The sequence below is a fragment of the Oreochromis niloticus genome, linkage group LG11, assembly GCF_001858045.2.
Source record: "Oreochromis niloticus isolate F11D_XX linkage group LG11, O_niloticus_UMD_NMBU, whole genome shotgun sequence".
Lineage (NCBI taxonomy): Eukaryota > Metazoa > Chordata > Actinopteri > Cichliformes > Cichlidae > Oreochromis > Oreochromis niloticus.
This window is the reverse complement of record NC_031976.2, coordinates 31,098,107-31,112,901: the sequence shown is the minus strand read 5'-3', so window position 1 is coordinate 31,112,901 and position 14,795 is coordinate 31,098,107.

Sequence of the window (14,795 nt, the reverse complement as noted above, 5' to 3'; positions counted from 1 at the left end):
GGGCCAAGGGGGTGTGTGGGCTGTTTGTAGCTAAGCCAAGGCGGTTGACCATCAGTGAGCTGGCCGGCTAATTTCTCCAGAAGTGCCAAAAGCCTTTGTGTTCTCAGTGCACTTTTATTTCCACCTTTCTTGGAATTGTGATGACCGTGCCTCGGGGCGACAGAGACACCTTGAGGAGTGCCCACCTTTAAATCTGCTGCTCCATGACTTCAACCATGACCCCTCGCTTGAGGGATCCCTCAGGCGAGATTTAAACGAGCTCCCCCAGGTCTGCAGAGGCTCCTCTATTCATCGTCACGTTTTTAAAGACATGAATTGGCCCACTCTGATGGTTGATAGTAAAACTTAATTTAAATAAAAAAAGATTTCAGTAAATTGAAATAAAAAACATATGAGGATAAATGTAGCATGACATGTATGTGAAAATAGTCTGCCAGAGGGAAGTAAAAGGTAGAATTTGAAGTGACTGTGACAGGAGAGGAGGAATGTTGAGGTTTTCTACAACTTTCTGTCTTTCTTGTTTGTTTGCTTATTTGTTTTGATAGGAATTTTCAGTATCCTTAATACAAATACAGCTCCACAGTATTTACATTTCATCAGACTCCAGGCACTTTTCTCTTGATTTGATTTTTTTTCAACTCATCATTCCTATTAAATATGATCGCTTACATTTTTACAATTCTGCCTTTCTCTCTCTCTCTGTCATTTTTTTTTCTTTTTTTGCTATTATGGAGGGCGAATGGTGAGAAAACCATACAATATACAGGCTATTGATCCACGCCCATCACTGCAGAAAAAAAGTCGGTACAGGGGGTGGGGGAACGTAGGGGGACTGGACACAGCGATCGATAACCTACTCTATCAGCCGTTTCCATGGCAACCGGTCGAGCAAGGACAGAGGGTTGCCATGCATTTTGCACCTGTCTATTTCCTATACCTATCGTGATAATGAAAATGTCAGAAAAACGAATGCAAAGGTGACGAGGGGCTCCTGCCTGGTGTCAACTTTCACAATTAAAAAAATTACATAAAGGTTAAAAGCTTGCTGGAAATCAGTGGTGAAAAATGGCAGTGAGGATAGTGGTTCTGTGGGGATTTAGGTGACCCTCCTTATGGGGGTTGAAGGACGCTCGAAGGCAAAGTAGGTTGCGGCATGGTGGGTACAAATCCAGGTTCCTTGTTCTGTGTTATTTTCAGAAAAAGACGCACAAATGACAGTTTGAAAATGGCAATTGTTTCCTGACACTGGAGACTTGGCCTCTTTTGTTGTTGACCCCAATTTGGAGGTCTAGCAGGCATGATCAATGTGCTGGTCATTAGCTCACCATGAGCAACTGTAGACGCAACAGCAGAGAATTATGGCGGGGTAGATACTGAAAAGGACTGAGAAGTGAAGACAGGCAGGAGGGTGGGAGTGATGCTGTGGCCAAGGTTAGCCTGAGCTTTCTTCAGATCAAAACCCAGCAGGCTGAGCCAGACAGACTGTCAGGAGAACTTGACACCCAGGCGATCACTGAGTCTCTGTCTTCCTGACCATCGCAAGCACTGAACTTCTAACCCCGATTGAACCACAGGCTCCAGAGCCATGGCGCTGAGATGGGTTAGCCCTTAGAGAAGGGAATAGATATCATGATCTAGGGCCTGTGTCGATCATATACTGTATTGATCGCCAATCGCAACTACTGCTGAAAATGCAGGATTGAGAAGGAGAGCAAGAGACAGAGTGGAAGCGAAGGCAATCAGCTGTGGCTTCTTGCTACGCTCAGTGCTCCTGTTTCTGGCTGTTGCGGTTGCTGACATTGCTGCATAGGAGGAGATGGTGGTTCCTGAGAGTGTTGTATGAAATGCATACGGCTCGTGCATTTCTTTGAAGACTGCCCTGTTTTACAAGTGTATTCTGGTATTTTCATTGAGGCAGAAGTCATGAATGACAAATCACAAACTGCTGCGGATTTGCTTGAATGACAGCATAGAGAAACTCGAGCGTGAGCACAGCATGCTGGCGTGTAGAAGGCAGCACTGCTGTAGACGACACAGCGGTTGTCCTCTAGCACCAGAGGCATTCTGTGTTTTGTGAGCTGTGACAGCGAACTATTGACAGGCACGTGGCTCAACACTGTTGTTCAGGGGCCACTGGCTACTGAGCTGACCTTTGACACCCCATCCATGCGCTGGCCTTCATTGTTAGGGGTAGAGGAGGAAGTGGGAGTAAAGGGGAAATAGATGACCCTTGGGCTCCTAATGTTTGGATTCTCCCTCCTCCACAGCCTCACCCCTCCCATCCCAACACTATCCATCCCTCCCCCCTTGCCTTACCCCTCTTCCCCCACACACTCCACCTTATGCCGATCAATGACAGTTTCATGTGGCTTCTCTGGGCTTGCAGTGACGTGTGTCCTATTGATTTATCGACATTACTCCAGGCAAGCAAACCCAGAAGCCCCCTCTCTCAGTAGGCAGCCAGGCTCCAACCCAGCAGAGGCGTACCTCCCTCTGCGCCGGGTGACCCCGTGCCAAGTCATCCAACTGTACCAGTATCTGGAAGCAGCAGCGCATTAGTTGCAAACAACTGAACAGTATTTTAGTCTGATTGCATGTGTGCGTATGTCACTGAGAATGCTTTTAAGCATCACCCCTCCCTTTCCCAGTCTAGTTTCAGCCTGTCCCCCCTCTTCTCCTCTGCTCTCCATGAGACATGTAATAGGGACAATGAGTGAGACACCCTGGCACTCACAAATGCATTTACTGTCGCCTCCAATTTCCAGAGGCGACTATTCCACTTTTATGGTTAAAAGGTTCTTTTCTTTCGTCCGTGTCAATGTCATGCCTATGTGGTCATCATCCTTGTGGCTATTGCTCTCATCTCCCCTTTTTGCTGTCTTTTACTGAGGGGGGAGGCTCAGACCAGCCCACCCTTTTACACTCTTCCCTCACCCCCCCTGACTCTCCTGTGTCCAGTGAAAGGCCAGTGTATTCAGGGAGGGGAGGGTAAGAGGGCATCTGGACACTCCCTGTGGCCTGGCTAGCCGGTGATGTGGGGGGTTTTCAGAGGGGAGGTGATCCAACACCATTAGGCTAGGACGTGGCGATGGCAGCTGGCCCCAAAAAAAAGGAAGAGGAGGGGGGTCAGGGGCAGCTAAGAGATCAGTGACCTGGCCACAGTGTCCAGCTGGGGGGGTCATTTCACAGTCCACCTCCAGCCACGTGCTGGATGACCATCTGGGGATCTGGCAAACCCCACAACAGAGGTAGAATCATCTTCTTAGTTGCAGGGATGGACAACAACAAAAGTCAAGAAATCTGTCAGTCTAATCTGGAGTGAGGTGGGAGGGGGCACTGCAGCTGCCTGTTGTTGTTTAGTATTAAGTGTGCAGAACTACTTTTTGATGCAATAGGGTCGAATGTTTGCACTTCCAAGAGCTTTGGTCTTTGCAAATAAATGCAAATAGATTCATTACTGCTTGAAGTGTTACTGATTTTTCAAGATATTTTTCTAATTTTTTTTACAAAAATATTTCAGATATGAGTTATATCAGTATCATACATTTCCAGACACCACAAATATCTTGCTTTGTCTAGCAAATAGTTTCCAAAGGCTTTTGTTTGTCATCCCAATAGAAATGAACGAAAAGCAGCAAAACTTCACATCAAAAAAGCTACAACCATTCTAGGTTTTGAAATTAATTATTCTTTTATTTGATGCGAAATTCATGAGTTTACATAGTCAAAATTAGTAAAGATGACTATAGTTCAGATATCTTTGAGAAACGGGGGGTGTCACACAAGACCCCAGATGGACCACCGGATTCTCCTTTAGCTAAGCTGCTCAGTTTGATGACTCTGATCAGAGAGCAGCAGATGAGCACCGGTTTCTTGTCATTTCTAACCTGACCCCTCCTTCTTTGTCTCCACCCCTTCTGTCTTCTACTTCCAAGCTCTGTCCTCCCCCATCTTTTCATTGTCTTCTCCTTCTCCCAGAGCCCTCTGTCTTCGAACTGTTTAAGGTGATCGAATTTTCCCCATCCTCCCAATGTGGTCGGAGGGGATCGAAGGTTGCTGACCCCAGTCTGATTGTAAAGATTTCAGTGAGGAAACTCCGTCATAAATAGACATCCTGCTAAACAGATCTGACCTTCTAGATGTTTTTATGAGCTTAAAAAAAATCACATTTTTTGATTTTAGCGGGGACCTTGTAATCCCTTTAACATTTATCATTGTTCTGCTAATGAAAGTGATCTTTGTGTTCATGTCTGATAGGGTTCTAATTAGATTCACATAGACCCATGTGGAAATGATCCAAAAGATGAGCCAAGGGAGTATTGGAGTGGTGGAGTTATTGCTCTCAGAAACACCAAAGTGCCACAATGTGCTGAAAGAAATTCATAAATGTGGTGGCGGAGTGGGGTGAGCTGCAATTGTGCACCAATGTAATCTTTGGTCAGCACTTCTTCACGGCCAATACCATGATAGGAGAGAAATGCTCTTCTGAAATTTGATTAATTGCTGTCTCTCCGCCTCTCAATCCAAACATTGGTGGAAATGGAGGCCAGTTGACAGGACAGATACATCAGCCTCGGGAGCTGCAAGCCCCTGGCAAGCAGAGGCATTTCTTATCCTGTAACAGGATATCCACATACACTGAGGTGTGGAAAAGTGAGAACTGCATCGTCTTCATTTGGCCATAACAAGGGAGAGGGGGAGGAAGATTGTGAGGAGGGAAGGTATGGGGAGGAGGGGGGACAGCCAGCCAGCCAGCCAGGCAGGCAGCTCTCTAGGTTGGGCTGAGGCGTATCGATTGATTTCCCAATAGCCTCTGGTCCATGAGCAGCGAACTCTGGCCCCGGTTGCTAGGTGACCACACCATCCAAGATGGAGAGCGGGGTGATGAAGGGTGACAGCAGCTCTGAGGGTCAGTGGGGCCACTGGTCATTCTGCAGCCCCTCTGGGACACTCCGGACATGCAGATAATGCAATGAAATTGGACCTCAGCTTGCAGCGAAACTCGGGCAAAGCAGAAATATAGAAAAACAATATCAGAGCACAGTGTTGTTGTGCAGCATATTCGTTGTGCTCGGCTGTGATCGATGCTCGGTCAACATGTACTGTATCATTGCACGCAAGTTGCCGTATGCACATTTATGACATACATTAAAACAAAGTACAATTGGAAAGCAGCTGTTAGATCAGTTTTTTATGAGGTTTCAGGTTTCACGTCACAGCATCTTCTGCAAAAATAGATTCCCTGAAAAATATTTATGGCACCCGTGTGATTTCAAAACGGCCGTTGACCATATATGAAAATATTGATTTGGAAAACAAAGGGCTATTCAGATAGTCATTGTCCAAAACATATTGCCTAAATTTGAAAATGGAGGTTATTGTCTTCTTGCAGTCACAGTAAAAGTACACCACAGTTCTCATTACAGAGCCAAAGCAATTTACTGAAATGTACAATTTACAAGCAGAAGAGGTCGAGAAATTTATTGTCATGGTTCTGCCAATATAAATATGCAGCACAGAGTTCCTTTTGTCCATGGAGTGAAATTGTTTATGCATTGTTGTTGTAAGCTTAAATGCAGTTTATAAAATAAAGTGCTTTTCCCTTCTGCAAACTGATTACAGGCGTGCAAGTAGAATGTTTTACAGCTTTTTATTCCAAGTGTGGTTTATGATAAGACATCTCCTTACATGAACATGTGTTTTTACTTATATAGTCTTCTGTTTTAAATAATCAGTCAGCGAAAGCTTCAATTTAAAAGCATAATAAATCTTTGTCAAATGCAGGCTACACACAAATGGCAAACAGTACAAAAGAAAAATACTGTAAACATGAACTGACCATAATCTATATCACATATTCCGCAATGATACATGATACCGTAACGCTTTTCTACATATCGATTGTTCCACTGCGCGAGTGAAAAATGATATGGAGGTAAAAGAGAAGAAGAAGAAGCAGCAGTAGGAGGAGGAGGAAAAGAAGAAGCACGGGGGGTGGAGGGGTGGGGGGATAAACTGGGAGACAAATGTAAAAGGATCTACCTCACACTGTAAGCTTTGCACTGAGACAGAAGTTACCAGAAGGCAAAAAAGCAGCACAGAAGGGGGTGGGAGGTTTGTGTGTGTACTTGTGTGTGTGTCGGGGTGAGGGTCATGGGGAGAAACCCATTCAGTCAGCCCTGAAAGGCCACCTTGCATTCTTGCAGTTGCCTGTGTTGTTCCTGTATGAAGGATTTCCCTTCATCCTGTGCCATGCCTCTAATGTCCTCCTCAGAAGGAGCCTGAGTTTTTTCATGTCTGTTGGAGTTCCATATCCTGAGGAGGGAGGACTTATGTGTCTTTGTGTGCACGCTTGTGTATTTTCCTCCCTGCTATCTATTAATAATATTGGGGAGAGAGACAGGGAGATAGAAGTGGATGTTTGCTTTGGTATAAGGCGAGATGTTTCTCTGTTTGCAGCCCTAAGCTGTGTGAGTATTCAGCTCTTAAATATTCCCTTCCCTTGTGATTTCAAACTATCTTGTGCCCTAAAGGGATGCATGGACCTCCCTGGCCAAATATCCACATACCTTTAACAGCAACTGGCAACTGACTTTTTTTTAAATGGGAGAATTTAGGGCTTGGTGGCTGGAGACCGAGTTAAAGATGAGAACAAATGGAACAGAGCAAAAGTACAGTGCTGGATATAAAGGTGGCCATTTATTAGGAGAGACTGTTACCTTTAAGCTTCAAAACTCAAAAACTGCAATAAGTGAAAAGCATGAAAAGTTCAATACAAGCTAAATGTTTTAAATTATCTGCCAAAAACCTTTTTTTTATTCGTCTTTGAGAAGCATTCAGTCCTACAGTTCAGTCCACCTGCCTACAGCTGTGAATGTTTTCCAAAGCAGTTTTTCCCTTTCATCTGGAGAAAGTTACACACTCTCGTGTTTTGTCATGTAGATTACTGTAACTTTAATGTAACTATTGAATTGCTTTCCGTTTAGTCAACTTGTTCAGAATCCTTGTACTGATTTTAAAATGGTGATGCTTGTTTGTACGGCATGTATTTGGAAGTTCATGCCAGGTCTTCTGACCTAAAACTGTTGATGTTTCATGGTGAAAAATCAGAACAGCTGCTCTTTCAGAATTGATTGGCATAACAGGTCTTTTGAATTTACCTCAAAATTGCTGATACGTAGTCGGGGCTTTTTCTTATTAAAAGAGCAACATTTGCTTGGTGCATGTATAACCAGCCTTTTAAAAAATTAATGATATGCATGACTATTTTCTCATCCACCACCACTCCGTACACTCCAAAAGCATATGTCTAAAGTGTTAATTTACAGTTGGAAGAATAGAGTTTGATAGCACCAAGTGTGGGGCTTGGGGTGCGGCTGAGTGCATTTGGTAGACGGTGCGGACAACAGTGCATGTTATTTGTGTTTATAGCTGCGCAGCTCATCTTTACTGTCTGAGTTAGTCCGTTTAAGGATCAGGCAAAAGGGCTATGACTCTAAAAGTCACTGTTTTGAGCTGACCCCCTTACCTGAATGTATCTGTCACAATGTCACTGATGTGACTGAGGCTAGCAAAAGGCCTCACTCTTAACAACCAAATGACCCTACAAAAAAAAGTCCTGCATCAAAGGTATTTGAGCATTTCTTTAACTTCCTTGTCAGCTGCACTCGAATCACTATCAGTGTACGTCCCAACATCTGATTACTCACACATGAGAAGAGTTTTGACATAATTTTAGGTCAGCCTTTGCTGGTTATAAATCTGCCTTCTAAATAAAATGTCTTGAATAAATTACCACTAAGGGCCTCTGCACCCAAGACAGTCCTGCAGTTGTGTATCTGTGTGTGTGTGTGTTGCTCTGTATGTGTGTGTGTTTAGCAGCACAGAGCGAGGGGGAGGTGGATGGAGATCGTATCAATCGCCAAGCCAGGCCATTGAATGTATTGATTAGTTACCTTTCTTATTAACATGCTGATTAAAGAGAGAAGAGAGAGAGAGCGAGAGAGGGAGAGGGAGTGAAAGAGAGGCAGACGAGGCTGCACACACACACGCACTCCTTCCCTCAGCTCGGATGGACGGAGAGGAAGCAGCAGCCGTTGCCGGGGAAAAGAAAAGGATGCAGAGTGGATTTAACAGCCGAGCAGGGAAGGAAAATCAGGGAATAATTGGGAAGAGGAGGAGAGAGGGAAGCGAGGAGCGGATGCAAGAGAAGAGGAGGAGGGTGAGGAAGAGGAGGAGGTGGTGGCAGTGGTGAGGGGGTGGAAGCAAACGGGAGGGGGGTGGTGGTGGTGGGGGGGAACCTGACTGGAAAAACCAGGAAAAAGAGAGAAACCCTGCTGCCTTTGATCCCCCACCAAGTTACACTGGCTGGATAGACTGACACACAGTTTTCAGCTGGTAGACACACACTTTTACACCCACACACACTCTCACCAGCTTACACACACACCTGAAAGCTAGCGTAGACACACACTCACACACACCCTTAGAGACTGACAGGCCTTGGCAAACGCATGCATTATCGCAGCAGAAAATAGCTGCGAGTTTTTATGTGATCGATATGTAGATGCTTTTTAAATGGTATTTTTATCTGTGAGTGACCATGTTAAGCAGCATGCGACAAGGGATTTCTTAAGATGCACACCAAGGTTGCCTGAGAAAGGGCGTGCTTTATTCCGATAGGGACCAGAAGGTGTGGAGGGCAAGATGGAGGAAGGGAGGGAGGGAGAGTGGAAGAGAGGGAGGGATGAAAAACAGAGGGCGCAGACTTGTTTATATGTATGTTTGTGTGGAGGCATTTGAGTGGGTGTGCCTGCTTGTTTGTCAGTAATTTTGCATGTAAGAGAAGAACGTGGGTTTCAGGGTTTCACCAGGCAGCTGACTCTCATTAGAAATGGACATGTGCATGTTGTCTCATTTAGAAAAATAGCTCAGGCTGTTTGCCGCATACTGTAATCTGGTGACATCTTCGGTAATGTGTATTTTGTGCAGTGTTGTTGTGAATGTATACCTGCAGCTTGCAGTGCTAACAATCCAGGCCCAGAAATGCATGTGTGTATTATACATAAGGCCTTGTGTTGTTCTTGTGTCTGTTTAGCATGCGTGATCTTTGTGTGGAATCTTTTTAAAATTCACTCAAAGTATGTGTCTCTCAGCCCTGGCGTTAATCTGATCTCCAATCAGAAAACAAGTGGAAAATGACAACAAAACAAATCCACTGACTGAGACCAAACTCTTTTTTAAAACATTATTTGGTTGCCTCATTACTAAATTATATTATTTTATTTTTTATTGGAAGGGAAAGAGGGTTTAAAATGACCTTCACAGTCCTTTTCCCCCTACAAATGTTATTTTTTCCCCCTTTTTTCCTTTTTTGGGGGTAAGTGTGAGTGGGTTTAATTAACTTTGCAAATGATATTCATGTACATTCATGTGACAGCTTATTGGCCTCCACTTAATACTCAAACCCCAGAAAAATAAATTGGATTAATTATTACTAAAGCCCTGCACTTTAAGCAATAACACATATATGCAATTGGAGCTTAGACAAAAAAATTGTAAATGTAAAACACAGTTACAATTTAACACATTTGTCTCAGTATAAGATGATGAACATGAAAATATAATTTCTGACCAAACTGCACTCTTAAAGCACCAAATTTAAATCATTTTTCAGAACTTGGTGAAAGCGTCTAAGTGCAGGCTTCGTTTACTTCCACTGCTCCCCGACTAACATTGGAAAGCGCTAATTGTTTTACTTTTACGAACTTGTAATGAGCACTGACTCAGAAATAGACACATGCACAGAGAAAGAGGGGGAGAGAGAAATAAACTCAGACAAGTTGCAACTTATCGACCTTTGCACCCCCTTGAGCTCCATTTTGCATAAACACTTTTTCTTTTCTCCCCTCGCGGACGGGGGCCAGCAGATAATTTCATTTACATAAAGAATGCAGAGCCAATTACAGAGGGACATATTTGCATTTTATATGAAAAATAGTTGTAGGGCAAATAGGAGGCTTTTTAAAATGCACGGATCGATATTAGCTGATGTGCGCTCACACACACACACACACAAACACACGCACACACCTACACGTTATCCCATACAACTTCACAAAATAAAAGCTTTTATCCTCCCATAAAAAAAAAATATATATATATATTTATAAAAAATCCGAGCGATGTTTTAAACACCTTGATATGCTGTTCGAAGGAAAAATATACCAAATGAAATCATTTCCTATTTAATTTCTACTCGTGTTTTCTTTGCTTTTTGCAAGTTTTGTAGATTTTTTTCTTTTTCTTTTCTGTAGTGCATTATTGGCTCTTGAGCACAGGAGGCGAACTCAGTGAATTAAACGAGTGAATTTGCATTAATCCAGATATGATCGATAATAACATTATTCACGCTGCGAAGTCAAGTTCCACATCACGGCGTACACGATCATTACTGCAACTAAACCTGCAAATAATAGACGAAAATAATGTGATTATCATTCATTCACTTGCTCAAACTTTCCAGCAGCAGCTCCAGTAGGCTATTTTACATTTTCGACCTGATGGAGGATGGGGCCAGGTGGACTCCACTGTGTGTCGAAAAAATAGATTTTTATTTATTTATTTAGGGTTTTTTTTTGTTAAACATATTTCTATAGCGTGAGGCATCTGTTTTGAGCTGTAGGCTAACTTAACCACCATTGAATATGGTGTGAGAATAAATATCTATCATAAATAATATAGTGTAATATTAGGCTTGACTTTATTCATTTTGCCGTAATATTTAGTGTGAAATTTCAGTTAACAGTGTGTGTGTGTGTGTGTGTGTGTGTGTGTGTGTGTGTGTGTGTGTGTTTGAGCAGGCCACACACTGATAAATTGTAGGCCTGCATCATGAACACACATTTGCCTGCAGCTTATTCTTGTTTGTTTCAACCCCCCCTTAAAACAGCGTATATGTGAAAAGGCCATAAAAAGATCACCCAGCATCAAGTTAATCACATTTTCTCATATTGGTGAACAGATCAAATGCTGAAATCATTTTTAACTTCATAATGAGCCACATGTATGTTGCGCAGAATCAGTCCTGCAGGTTAATGAGTGTTTCATTCATTCAGTTTGTCTGATAACCAGCTAAATGTGTTGAGTCAATATGGTGGTTACATCTATGCTCATTTTTACCATTATTATCATCAGGTATATTTTGTTCATTTTCTTCCCACTCAGGTCTCATCTAGCCACATTTATTTAGTTATTGATTATTCACATTGTGATCTGTGTAACGCCAGGTCTCGTGGTAATAATTGATTCTATCGACCAGTTAGGGATGGGAAAGGGGAGAAAAGCCAACAACAGGGGGAAATAGGAAGAGAAAAACAGCGCACTGTCAAAGTGATAAAATATCAATATTCACTAGTGAAAGTTTTATTTGTAAATTATAACAGCGTAAATTTCACTGAGCTCGTGTGATGTCAAAATTAAATATTTTTGTTTGTTTATTTTGCAAACTCAAATTCTTACATTTTATTTATTATTTTTTTTCCCTTTGTCTTTTCTAGTTTTCCAGTTGTAACTTATGTGCTTTAAAAAATACAGGTTTTGTCAGGCACCTTAGTAAAAACCGGGTAAATAATAAACATTTTCAGAAAATAATATAAAGAAAGTTGTTGCTTTAATTACATTTGTTAACTCTTTACAAAGTCAGTCTAAAGACGTCCATGACAAGATCATTAAAAATAAGTCTCAGTCGGCACAAAAACGTTAAAGCTTGATTCTGAAGTTTTAAATGTCTGCTTTAAAACTTCCATCTGACACAAAAAAATCAAATAACAGTGCTACCAAAATTAGTGAAGTCAAATTTATAGATTGTTTTTTTCTATTTATGGAAAAAAACATTATTATTATTGGGTTTTTTTTTTCAATATTTCCACTTGTAAATAATGTCAGGTATCTAATAATAAAAACCATCTTTGGCAGGATTTATTAACAACTGTAGTTGTGATTTTTTTAATCGTCTCGTGAAAGCCATATTTGGGTGTGTCTTGCAGAGGAACAGGTGATATTTTCTAATGATTTCTAATGATTTCCATCACAAAGAAAATCCCTCACTCCCACATATTTGTCTCACATGGTTTTAGTTTAGATCATATATAAACTAGTTGTAAATAAATGTGCGACGTTTATAGCAAACACTTCATGGCACATTGTCATTGTCAAGCAAAATAGAAGTGACAGGTAACGGGGGGCGGTGAAATGAATAAGAAAGTTAGACTTGATGAATGTATGTGTGTGAATGTGATGAACAAAACCAACATCACTGCTGATGGAAACTTCAGGTATGAAAACTGAGCTTTTCACACCTGAAACTTTTTTTTTGTAATATCCCTGATGAACTTTGTTTCCAGTACGCGTGTTTAGGAAGATGTTTTTGTCACAAAAGAGTTAAAAAAGATGAAAACTTGTCCACTGTATATTTTTCTTTCAAAATAAGAAATGGGAAATATTAACGGTTCTGTAAGTTTTCTTACATATGACAATAAATAACTTGAAAATCAACTTGTGTTTTGTGTTCATTGTGTAGCGTATGCGTGCTGCGAGCTGAACTGTTTACACATGCACACAGCACGCAAGATTGTAGATGCCACATAGACCAGTCATTATCGCGCGCGCGCGTGTTTGTGCGCTTGCGTGAATAAATGATGCATGGAAGTGTAGATGAGATGAAAACAAACAGTCTAATATGAGAACGAAACCTTGAATCCTCCACCTCATCATCAACAAGAGATTTATTAGGATGTATGAATATATGAAATATATATTAATGTCTATGTTTGCAACTGAACAGGCAAATCTCATGACTTAAGTCACCAGAATGAGAAGGATGCTGCTTTTTTCTCGTTTAATTCTTCAGAATAAATTCCTTTTCCCTGAAACAGGCTGCATAAAATCGTCATTTTGGGTGTTTATTTTTTCTTTTTCACGGCTGCAAAGACCGTCAATATCTCATTCAAAACTGCAACCCTGCGCGTGCGCTTCATCCATTATCATTTACCCAAAGTGATCACGTTTACGCGGTGATTAACCAGAAGATTTGAGAAGCGAGTGTAAGGTGCAGGATGAAAACAAAAACGTTGCTGTATTTTTCTCCTACAGATCGGTGTGATCATTCATAGCACGTCCATATCTGCAGACAATTTTTTTTTCTAATAAAATATGAATTTATGAATCTTGACAAGCCAGATGCTGGAAATTCATCTGCTCGGGAGAAGCTGTCTCTCTCTCACACCGTCCTTAATCAGTGCAACAGAAAATCAGCCGCTTCTGTTCCTTTGACTGATTCTGTTTATTTCCTGCTGCATGCATGGTCATTTTAAGGTCAGGATAATGTCCTTTGACCCCTGACCTTCCTGCTATTGCATGTTTGTTTTATTGGCCATGGAGGACTGCAGTCATATATGTCTTTAATGAAACTTCAGCTAAACGGTTGCAGTCTAAACAGGCTCAGCATTGGATTTAGATTAAAAAGTCTTTCTCCACCCACCGTATCTAAAGCAGGCCTTCCTTTGATAAGAGCTGCAGTTAATACTCAAACAGAGCATCCTTCGGTATATTTATTGCCTGTATTGTAATGGGGAAGTTGGGCATCCACCGTTTCTTTTCCCAAGTCCTTCTGAGAGCATCAGCTAAATGGCTGAAATGTAAATGTTTTGGCTGCAGTGTTGCTGATCCTGCTGCCGCTCTCAGTGTGAGGAAAGTGACTCTCAGAGCATCAGCTAAATGCCTAAAATGGAAATACGCTTATTATCTGTGATCAAAAGATTTGAAGCTTGAATAAATCAGATAAATCTGGTGGATGAAATGCATTTTTTTCATCAGAACTCATTAGACATCAGACAGAAATATGAGGCTTTTTCAGCATTGTTATGACTGTATGTGGCTAAATTCAAAACCCAGTGTTGACAAACCCACACCCTGAACATCCTGCTGGGTGTCAGTTTCCCCTCTAGGCCCGCTGCGTAAAAGTTGGGGCGCTTTGCAGCTCGGGTGTCGGCCTGCTTTCTCGGGTTTTCCAGCCACAGAAGGTGAACTTTCACCCCGACCTCCGAGAGGACCTTTTATTTTCGTTCTGTAGCCGTTGACCATTTTTACCTCCAGCTACTTGCCATCCATACACGCATCCCTTCGTGCTTGCTGTGCGCGGGGCGGATCGATAGGGCAGCATCTGCTCCAGGAAGCCCGCGGTCCCACACCGCGCACCGCTTCGCTGTTTCCAAACGCCAGAACTGCTCATCTCTGAAAATTAAACTGACAGACAGATATGATTAGTATGCGCTCTGCCTCCCTGCTTCTGTCTGTCTCCCTGTTTCTCTCTGAGGCCGATTCGCGCGCAAACATGCACGCTCAGGTCTCGCCACACAGACCAGATGTAATTTGCGCATATTGTATGCGCATGCAGGCACTCTCATGTAAACACACAAGTTGCACAGGCTACACCATAAGTGCACAGAGCCATGTATGCAGGCGCGCATTAGCGAGCTCTCTCACACAAAAAAGAATAAACTAAAAAAAACAGAAAACCAGGTATTGTAAGTATACATATTAAATTTACACACGCACGCGCTCTCCGTATTCCGGGCCTGCATTATATGTGTCTACGTGGTGCTGCGACAGCAGCAGGTCGTGGGGCTTCTGGAAAAAAGGGTCGCATTGATCTTCTTTAGGGACTTTCCAGACTGAAGTGTTGGCAGTGTGAGTGAATGGAGGCGCGTGCTGAGTGCTGATTAAGAGCTGAGCAA